The sequence below is a fragment of the Macadamia integrifolia genome, chromosome 13, assembly GCF_013358625.1.
Source record: "Macadamia integrifolia cultivar HAES 741 chromosome 13, SCU_Mint_v3, whole genome shotgun sequence".
Classification (NCBI taxonomy): domain Eukaryota; kingdom Viridiplantae; phylum Streptophyta; class Magnoliopsida; order Proteales; family Proteaceae; genus Macadamia; species Macadamia integrifolia.
In genome coordinates, this window is record NC_056569.1 from 16381640 (window position 1) to 16393095 (window position 11456).

The 11456-nt window shown below is 38.0% G+C and overlaps 1 pseudogene; it reads right to left on the reverse strand.

Annotated features, from left to right (window-relative positions):
- Positions 1 to 292: 292 nt before the first annotated feature.
- LOC122059934 lies at positions 293 to 9028 on the reverse strand (annotated as a pseudogene).
- Between the last annotated feature and the right edge of the window lie 2428 nt (positions 9029 to 11456).

The window sequence follows — 11456 nt, forward strand, 5'->3', positions numbered from 1 at the left end:
AATAATAAAAGATAGCTGTGTATCAAGATCGAAAATGTCAAGATCAGGGATCAGTTCTTTCTTCTCCAGAGAGGGAAGCCTATAATTGGTTTATGAGACAAAGTATACACTTTCATGTAATGATTGTCAACTTTTTATTAGATTTAGTTTATAAAGTATGAAATAACCAGGCCAAACATTATTGTCGGACATTTACTTTTTTCAAACATCGCAAGACATCTATTCTGCCACGTGACTTGATATTGTGTCTATTTCAATTATTGGATAAAGAAGATATGATCTAGATTAATCATGTGTCAAATTTTGAAGTCTAATTTAATCAAATACTCCCAATGGATTAGCATACATCTTAGTATTCTAGCCAATACTATACATTCTCACAACTTTGGGCAGGAATAGACAGTTTAGATAGGATAAGCCATGAAAATAACGGCTCAGATCTATTTTGTGACCTCCAAAAACATCACAAACCCTGTGACTCCAATAGCTACACTAAAAACCAAGCATTGACTAATATTTAATGTTCACCCCGTTTTAATGAATTAATCTTCCTTTGTATCTCACTAAGAGTAAAACTTAGCATTAGATGCACCATTTGTAGACCTTGGAGTTGACTTAGTTATCGATGAACCCCGCTCTGTTTCTCTCAAAAAATTCCCTGAGGAAGATTTATCTGTCTCCTTTCTGTTATTAACGAAAAAGGCAGGTGATGATGGTACCGGCAGACTGATGGATGAGCTACTGAACATGAGATTAACTGATTCCATGGTGGGTCTGTCAGCAACATCTTCTTAAACACATAGCAATCCAATGTGAATGCAGCGCTGTACTTCGTTTATTAAACATTTCCCTCTCAAAGTTGTATCTATCAACTCCAAGGCCATGTTTCCCCTCTAATGTCTCCATGCCTACAAGAATTCCACAACATAAGCATACAAAATCAGAGATAGATTTTCCATTTTGCATGAGTCAAGAATGATAATAACTAGTACACTCATGAATTGTACTATACTGCAATGGGTTGGATCAGTTCATGTTCAAGTATGTTCAAGTGTAGGTTAGTTTCATCTCATAATGGAATAATCCAAACTCAAACCCACTGATGCCAAAGTGTTTGGCAGCTCTAGAGGCACTGCAACGAGCTTCTGAAATGGGCTTTACTCATGTACACATGACACATGGTGTCAAGAATCAGTATCAGATCAGCTGATACCATTTCCATCCTATTTAGCTCATCCAATCCTCGTACGAAAAAACTCTAAATGCCTAGAATATACTGATTCCAGGGCTGATCTAGACCAATTCCGATCCAGATCCCAATTATGTGTTTTGAATCCCTGCCTTTACACCTTGAAGGGGACTCAACAACTGCTATACATTTTCTTTTACACCTTGTCGTACTAAACTCTTGTTACTTCGGTATCATTCTACATCAACAGTGACGCAGATTAATAATCAAAATAGGCTTGTTTTATTAGGAATAAGCCTAGGGTTGGAATGCTTATGTATTGGGCATTCATTCCATGTGGTTTGGAGTGTATTGAGCCACTTTTATGGGTCTAAAAGAGGAGCTCTAAGATCGAGTACAGGATTACTAGTTAGTTTCCTCTTTTTATTAGTTTCCTTTTTAGTTGAGCTTTGATGGGGTTATTTGGTTTCTAATTTCAGTACCTAGTTAATTTCTAATTTCTTATTTCCTACTTTCTATTTTTAATTTTAGTAACTATAGGTCTTGTATTTATTTAGTTTCCTATTTCAATTTTTGGAAACTAAAGGTAGTTTCTATTTCTTGTAATCACCCCATCATTGTTTATAAATAAAGGAGAGAGCTCCCATTAAGCCCCACAATTGATTAATGAAAAAAAAAAATCTTGCTGCTATGTCTCTGTCGGGATTGCTGCGTGTTTGATCACAGTGGAAGGGAGTGGTGTTTGATCCATTCGACTCCTTGATGTGGAAAACCCGGAAGGATCTACTACAAGTGTTTTCTTCTTCTCAAGTTTTTATTTTTAAGCATCTAATACTGTTCAGAATACCAGGTATTTACATTCTAATTTTCTGCCTATAATTTCTCTAAGAGTACAATCTGTCCTTACTGTTGAGTCAGATCCAGCCATTGGTTTGACCTAAATTTCTGGTCGATAGTTTCTCTCTACCCCACTAAGGATCGATCCACTTTTTGACTGATTCTGTGCAGTCATTAAAGAGTTATTACAAATCACAAGAATTTTGTCTTTTACTGATCTGCTAGAACCAGAACTGAAATTGATTGGCCTGGGGTAATTCCTACTGTGGTTTCAGGTTGTGAAACATTATTTAACAGTTGTTTGATCCTATCTGAACTATTATCAACCCCTGGTTTATATTTATCTGATTGGTACTATTATGTCCTAATCGATACTAGATATTTAAATCGATCGTCTGCTGAATTGTTTATATTCTGTTGGTCTGATTTGCTGGTGTGTAGGGAATGGTTGTGGTTGTTCTCTGGTTGAAAGTTCCTATAATTGAGACTTAGTTAGTCCCCTATTCTAGTCTACATTAAGTGGTATCAGAGCATAGCTTAGAACCACCCTCCCACTGATTATGTGAAATCCTTAACTTCTATTATGGAGATGCTACAGACTTTACGGCTGAACAACAGGCTCTTGGTGCAAGGATATTGGTTGTGGAGACTCAACAACAACCACCTACTCATGATACCTATGTACCACTTGAAGTGGAAGCCCTACAAATCCAATTGCTCAGTTGGCTAACAGGAGATATAACCCTAATCTAAGAGCACCATAGAGGGTTCCTGTAATGCAACCTACTTTTGAAGAATACATAAGGGGTTACTTTGAAACTGAACGTCTCATATACCAAAGGTACTCGGGAGATTCAAAAAAGGTCAAACTTGATCTGAAGGAGTCTGATGGTAGATATGACCCCCAATTGTTCTATGATTGGGTAGCTACTTTGGATGACTATTTTGACTACTATGACCTACTTGAGGAACGGAAGATTAAACTAGCTCGTGCTAAGCTAGTTGAGGTTGCTCGTGATTGGTGAAAAACCTATGAGCAAGAGTTTGAAGACCGTGATAGAGAGCCTACTACTCTACTACTTGGGGAGGAGATGAAGCTTGAACTATCTGACAAATACTTGCCACGTAACTTCAGAGCTCGCATACAAGATTAGTTGAATTCTCTTCGTCAAAGGACTATGACTGTTGTAGAGTATATGAAAAGATTTGATGTACTTTATTCTCGTACAGGCATAAGGGAGAATGAGAGGTAATTACTATCTCGGTTTCGATTGGGATTGTGAGCTGAAATCAATAGGGGAATTAGTGCCATTGATGTGTACTCAGTGAGGGATTGCTTTGGCAAGGCCCTACGAACAAAGGAGCTCATATCACTGACAGGTAAAAGGTTTGGTTATCAAGCTGGAGAGGTCACGAAGAATTTTCCAACCACTAAACCTGATAGTTCAACACCTCCAAAGGCAGCCTTTCCTCCACTGGCTAATTACAAAGGAAAAAGCACCTATGATAGGTAACAACAAAGTATAGTGTTTTCACTGCCAAGAGGTAGGACACTTTGCTAAGTCTTGCCCACATATGCAGGAGGTTAATGCAGTAGCTGGAATTGAAGAACCCAATGGGGAAGATGAGTCAGCTCTTTATCCATACCCCTTGGAAGACGGTGATGATGATGGTAGGTATGACTATGACCAGAAAGATACTAATGATGATGGCACTTATGGTATTCATGTGATTAGTAATGTCTTGGTGGCTGAAACCATGGAAAAAGGCTCCACTGAAGGATTCTTATTGAAGAGAGCATAGTAGACAAGACTAAAACTGTGGAAGATGAGGTAGTAATTGAAAGTACTCCACAACAAGTCTATGAGATTCAAAATGGGAAGGAAGAGTTTGTTCCCATCCTTGATGAGAAGATTACCAACATTGACAACTCTATGCACATGACATTCATAGCTGGTATTGATTCAGAGGTTGAGCATATAGAGTTTGTTACGCCATCATGGTTCTTTGAAGAGAAAACTCCACGCCTTGAAGACTACCTTCCAAAAGTCTACAAGCAACCTAAATTTTGTTTGGGAACTATTACGGCTGCTATTCACATGTTGTTCCCACTTCATCACTGCAAATTTTGAGGACGAAGTTTTTCAAGATGGGGAGAGTTGATGCAGATTAATAAGCAAAATATGCTTGTTTTATTAGGAATAAGCCTAGGTTGGGTTGTATATGTATTGGGCCTTCAATCCATGTGGTTTGGAATGTATTGGACCACTTTTATGGGTCTAAAAGAGAGGCTGTAAGATTCACTACATGATTTCTAATTAGTTTCCTTTTTAGTTGGGCTTTGATGGGGTTATTTAGTTTCTAATTTCAGTACTTAGTTAGTTACTAATTTCTTATTTCCTACTTTCTACTTTTAATTTTAGTAACTAGAGGTCTTGTATTTATTTAGTTTCCTATTTCAGTTTTTGGAAACTAAAGGTAGTTTCTATTTCTTGTAATCACCCTATCATTATTATATATAAAGGAGATGGCTCCCACTAAGCCCCACGATTGATGAATGAAAAAAAAAAAGCTTGCTGCTATGTCTCTGTTGGGACTGCTGTGTGTTTGATCATAGTGGAAGGGAGTGATGTTTGATCCATTCAACTCCTTGCAGTGGAAAGCCTGGGAGGATCTGCTACAAGTGTTTTCTTCTTCTCAAAGTTTTGTTTTTAAGCATCTAATACTGTTCAGAATACCAGGTATTTACATTCTAATTTTCTGCCCAGAATTTCTATAAGAGTACAATCGGTCCTTGCTATTGAGTTAGATCCAGCCATGGGTTTGACCTAAATTTCTGGTCGATAAATCCTCTCTACCCCACTAAGGATCTATCCACTTTTTGACTGATTCTATCTAGTCATTAAAGAGTTATTACAAATCACCAGAATTTTGTCTTTTACTGATCTGTCAGAACCAAAACTGAAATCGATTGACCTGGGGTAATTCCTACTGTGGTTTCACGTTGTGAAACATTATTTAATAGTTGTTTGATCCTATTTGAACTGTTATCAGCCCCTGGTTTATATTTATCAGATTGGTACTGTTCTATCCTAATCAATACTAGATATTGAAATCGATAGTCTGTTGAATTGTTTTTGTTCTGTTGGTCTGATTTGCTGGTGTGTTGGGATTGGTTGTGGTTGTTCTTTGGTTAAAAGTTCCTACAGCTGAGACTTGGTTAGACCCCTATCCTAGTCTACATTAAACAGTTTACTACACTGACGAATCACTGTTACAGGGTGGCAAATGCTGTAGGAAATAATATTGCCAACTCTTAGGCTCTTTTAGCTTCCTTGTCTAAAACTACTCCTTTGGCCCTCTGCTATTCTATCCCCTCTCATTCTGGCTGATGTAACTAGGTTTCTTTTTCCAAACTTTACATATTGATCGAGAAACTTAGCTTTCCCAGACAGAGAGATTGGTGGATCATTGACTAGAGAAGTTGTGTGTGAGAAAGGTCTTTTATGTATTTACTTTGGGTTTTGTTTCTTTCTAAGTTTCATTATGTGAGTTGTTAGAGATGACCTTCACATAGAAAGATGAAATGGAAAGTGACTTGAATTAGGTAACCCAAAACACAATAATAATGCAGCGATGCAGGCTACCTCAAGAATTGCCTTGTAGCTAGGAGTCAGTACTTATGAAAGAAAGTTTCTTACATACAAAGTTCATACTTACATAGCTAAGAAGGTCGTCAGAGCGCTCCGATTGAAAAAAACTGTTGTTCTTCCGACCGGTCACAATTTCCAAAAGTAAGACACCAAAACTAAAGACATATGACTTAACTGAGAAGAACCCATGCAGTGCATATTTGTGGAGCCATATATCCACTGCATTCCACCCCAATACATTAGTCATAGTAGAAAGTAGAACATTTTTTTCAGTTGATAGTCAATGAATTAGGACATTCGAAAAAGTGATAAAACAAAACTATTAATATTGCATTAACAAAGGAATAAAATAAAATGCAACATAAGAAACTTTAGCAAATTTAAGCCCAAAGTGTGAAGGAATGCCTACTCAAAAATATGGTTCTTTTAGTCCTGTCACCTCAAACTAGAACAACTGAAGAATGTTTTATCGATTTCTAAGACATTTAAAAGATTCTAGAATGATGGCTAAGATCAATAGGTTCATAGAAATTTCACTTACTATGTTCCGGCAATCCTACAGGTATTTTGAGTTTCATCAATTACAAAAAGCCTTGCCATACCAAAATCTGAAATTTTTGGGTTCATATCCTCATCTAACAAAACATTGCTGGCTTTGAGATCTCGATGTATGATCCTAATTTCAGAATCTTCATGAAGATAGAGAAGCCCTCGAGCAATCCCACTAATGATTTTGTGACGCTTTTCCCAATCCAATTGTGTGCGTTTGATTGGATCTACATGTTCACACAAAAAAAAAAGATGAAATTGGGATTCAGGTTTAGCGAGTAACCATAATCATTATCAATTCCATAAGCAATTTCCAAATAATCATAACAATTACATTATGTAGCTAAACATTATGCTTAAAATAATGGATGAAGAAATGTCTTTGAATAGAGATCTCATAGGTTCTCTATTGATCATCTTTTGTAAAATCAAAGGTACTCTTCCCCAGCTAGACATCTTAATGGGTTGCTACTTTGCATCATCTCTAGCTAAGAACAAAAAATGAAAAAAATTGAATTGAAAGAGAAGCAAAGATAGAGTCTAACCAAATATGAAGCGATCGAGGCTTGTATTTGGCAAGAATTCATAGATTAGAAGCTTTTCTTCCCCTTGTAGGCTGAAGCCAAGGAGCCGTACAAGATTCCTATGCTGCAACTTGGCCATTAATACCACCTCATTCTTAAACTCTAGTTCACCTTGTCCAGATTCTCTAGAAAGCCTCTTCACAGCAACTTCTTGTCCATTCAAAAGCTTACCCTATATACTATATGTATTAGAGGATACTAGCAAAGGTGTGTCCTCACATGGAATGATTTAAAACCACCTTTAAGAATTCAAAATGCAACTTTAAACTGTATCTGTTAAGAATTTGTCATATGTTTGCATCATAGTTTTGTATCATTACCTTGTAGACGGGACCAAATCCACCTTGTCCAAGCATATTCAAATCAGAGAAGTTGGCTGTGGCAACTCTTATTGTATCAAAGCCAAATTGTAAGGATTGTTCCATGCTAATCTCACCCAAACCTTAACAATCCCCCCACCCCAACACACACACACACACACACACACACACACACAAAACATTCAATATTTTCCAAATAAAAGTGCTTTGATGAAAGCTTCACAATTTTGTGCAGTGAGCATAGGTAGCCAAAGCCTGACATTTTTTTTTTTTTTTTTTTTGGAGACATGGACTCCTAAATACAATTTAAAAGATAGAAGTATTTGAACTATAGTTGCTCACCATCAATTTCACCCTTTGGCTTCCTCCTCATACAAAAACATATACATAAGACAGAAACAAGTATAACTGCTGTCATTGCAAGGACGACGATAATAATGACAATATTTGTTGAACTTTTCCCTTTCGCTGCAAAAGGAAAAATGTTTATTTTCATGATCTATGTTCTTGAAATTGATAGTGAGGAATGTTAATTTGTTACTATTCCAAATAGTTTGCAAATTTTTACCAAAATATTTCAGAAGGATTCATGATCATGTTTGGAAAAATATGTTCTAGTACTTGGAACAATAGCAAAGGACACATGCATAAATCATGTAGACAGTCTTGAAATTAAGAGTAGTCATGGCAGACTAAGATTTTGGAGATAGAGAACTAGGCATGCAGAGCTTGGTTCACATTCACACAACATCCCAGCTGACCATCTCATGACATTTCAAAATCTACAGAAAGTCAAGAGTCTTGTTAATCTGATAGAACACTGGGGTGGGGGGGAATTGTAGTGGATCAAATATCCTTAACTGATCAAGGCGATTGAAAGCTAAGCTCATATTACTGTAAAACTAATCACGACAAGGCAGGAATCTTGCCATAATGGTGCATGATTGCTAAACTCTTTCTCAATTCCAAAATGCAATGACAAAAGCACTACTTTTGATATCAACTGCAGCATCGAGATAGTCAATGTGTACCCGAGCGGACTACCAACTGACAAAAATGTTAGAGACATCTTTTAAAATTTTACTTGCAATATGAAGATTATAGCCTTCTCAGTCAATGGATGATAAAAATATGCAGCCAACTTCTAGTGAGTCTTAAGCATCCTCTATTAAGTAGTGACTTGAACCTATTCATGAGCCAGCAATGTTAATCTCATAGATCTCTCATCTCTGCCCGTCATAGACTAATCACATCTCACAATTTATCCTCCCACTTTAAAGTGTTCCTACTGCCCACATTTGGGTATGACCATGAGCGACCTGTGAGGTTACCAAACCTTCATAAATCACAGCTAGATAGCTAATGAAAGTTCCTTTAAATCACAGCTAGATAGAAATCCTGATATATTTTGCTCTTTCGGTCAGCTACTGGAATGATGCTTCAAGCTATTCTCTTTAAAGGTTTGTATTTGGGGAAGGGGTGTCTCAATCTTGCTTCTGATACCAAAATTTTCAAAATAATGAATAATATAGAAGCATCGACCAGTATTGACTAGACCTCCTAAAAGCATACGCATAACTCTGTTTTTTATTTATTTATTTTTGTTTCCCAATTAAGTGCACAAAACCTCTGTTACTGTCTTGTTCTTTGGTTGAGAGAGAGAGAGAGAGAGAGAGAGAGAGAGAGTACCATCACCTTTTCCTTGTGTTGTATTGGTTGTGGTGGTGCCTCCATCATCAACAGCCGGTGGGGGTGGGGATGATGCTGGTGGAGAAGCCTGCGTTGGGGACGGAGGTGGAGGAGATTTGTTAAGTTTGTCTTGAATTCTTGACCCGTTTTGAAGATTGACCCGATCCGACATATTTTGGTGGCGACCCGAATGGAAAATTTTTTGAGATCTGTGATGGAAGCAGAGGGCTTGGGCCAATGTTCGACCGGATCGACCGCGACCCGATGGGTCGAACCGCGATTTGGAGTATATATATATAATGTACTGTTGCTTGTTGAGAAAGGCATTGTATTCTAAGGTTTTCACGAAGCTAGGGTTTCAGGGCGAGTTCTTCCTCGCCGCTGCTAGGGTGTAATCTCTCTTCTGCATAGTGAATCATCTTCTTCTTCGCCCGAGGACGTAGCACACCACCCTGGTGTGTGAACCTCGTTAAATCTCTGTGTCGTACGGATCTATTGTCTCCCTTTATTCGTGTTTCTTGGTGTTTGATCTAACAAACTGGTATCAGAGCTCTTGGTTACTTCGATTCATGGCTTCAACGAAATACGATATTGATAGGTTTGACGGCAACATCAGTTTTAGTTTATGGCAGGTTCGAATGATGGTTGTTCTCACGTAGCAGGGTTTGAAGAAAACCCTATTTGGGAAGGCGAAGAAACCTGCAACTATGTCTGATGATGATTGGAGCTATTTGGATGATAAAGCCCTTTCAGCTATTCAGTTGTGCCTTTCGAATGATGTTCTATAGGAAGTTCTCTCAGAGAAAACGGCTGCAGAGTTATGGTTGAAGTTAGAGAACCTCTACCTCACCAAATCCCTCACCAATAGGTTGAGATTGAAGCAACAACTGTATACCCTTCATATGGGTGAAGGTACTTCTATTAAATCCCATATATCTGAGTTCAATTCTATTGTTACTGATTTGAAAAGGATAGACGTTAAAATAGACGATGAAGATTTGGCCCTATTATTGTTATGTTCTCTGCCTCCATCTTATAAGCATTTTAGGGATACCATGATTTATGGTAGAGAGACAATCTCTATTGAGGATGTCAAAACGAATCTGCAAAGTAAGCAGAAGATTGATGATGGGTTGACAACTATCAATAAATTTGATGGTGTTGGTTTGGTAGTTAGAGGGAGAACGAATGAAAGGGGTTCATATGGTGACAAAAAGAAGGCTAAATCAAAATCTAAATACAAGAATTTAACCTGCAATTACTGTAAGAAAAAGGGGCATATTAAATCTGAATGCTATAAGCTTTTAAATAAGCAGAAGGCAGGTGGTGGTACTCAAAATCAACAGAAAAGAGATGATTCTGCAGAAGCCAGTATTGCTGAAGATGAGAGTAAGTCTGATATGCTTTTGGTGACTGATGATAAAGTTAGATCACAGGATGAATGGATTCTTGACTCTGGTTGTTCCTACCATATGTGTCCCAATCGTGAATGGTTCTCCACATACGAATCAGTTCGAGGTGGAGTTGTGTTGATGGGAAATAATGCTTCTTGTAAGACTATTGGAATGGGAACGATCAATATCAAGATGTATGATGGCATTGTCAGAACCTTGTCCAATGTCAGGCATGTCCCTGATTTGAAGAAGAATCTCATCAGTTTAGGCACTCTTGATTCAAATGGGTGCAAGTATACAGCTGAAGGTGGAGTCATGAAGGTCAGCAAGGGAGTTCTCTTATTGATGAAAGGAATCAAGGTTGGCAGTTTGTATGTGTTGCAGGGTACTACAGTCACTGGGTCTGTTGCAGCAGCTTCATCATCTATGTCTGAATCAGATGTCACAAATTTATGGCACATGAGGTTAGGCCATATGAGTGAAAGAGCGATGGCATCATTAAGTAAAAGGGGCTTGTTGTGTGGTCAGAGTACAGGAGCAATGGAGTTCTGTGAGCATTGTGTGTTTGGGAAGCAGAAAAGAGTTAGTTTCAGTACTGCTATTCACAGGACCAAGGGAACTTTGGACTACATTCATTCAGACCTATAGGGGCCCTCTAGGGTTGCTTCAAAGGGGGCTGGTGCAAGATACTTGCTTACTTTCATTGACGATTTCTCTAAGAAGATTTGGGTCTATTTCTTGAAGCACAAAAATGAGGTATTTGTCACTTTCAAACAATGGAAGAATTTGCTTGAGAAGCAGACCGGGAAACAAATTAAAAGGTTGAGAACCGATAATGGCCTAGAGTTTTGTGAAGGTGACTTTAATGAGTTCTGCAAAAATGAAGGTATTGCAAGACACCATACAGTTGTTAAAACACCCCAGCAGAATGGAGTTGCGGAGCGTATGAATAGAACCTTGTTAGAAAAGGCAAGGTGTATGTTATCAAATGCAGGATTAGGCAAGGAGTTCTGGGCAGAAGCAATTAACACAACAACCTTGTTGGTGAATCGATCTCCTTGCACAGCTATTGAGTGCAAGACTCCAGAAGAAGTTTGGTCAGGTAAACCTGCAGACTACTCAAATTTAAAAGTATTTGGATGTCCTGCTTATGCACATGTAAATGAAGGGAAGTTGGAACCTAGGGCTAAGAAATGCATTTTTCTTGGGTATGGATCTGGAGTGAAAGGATACAGGTTGTG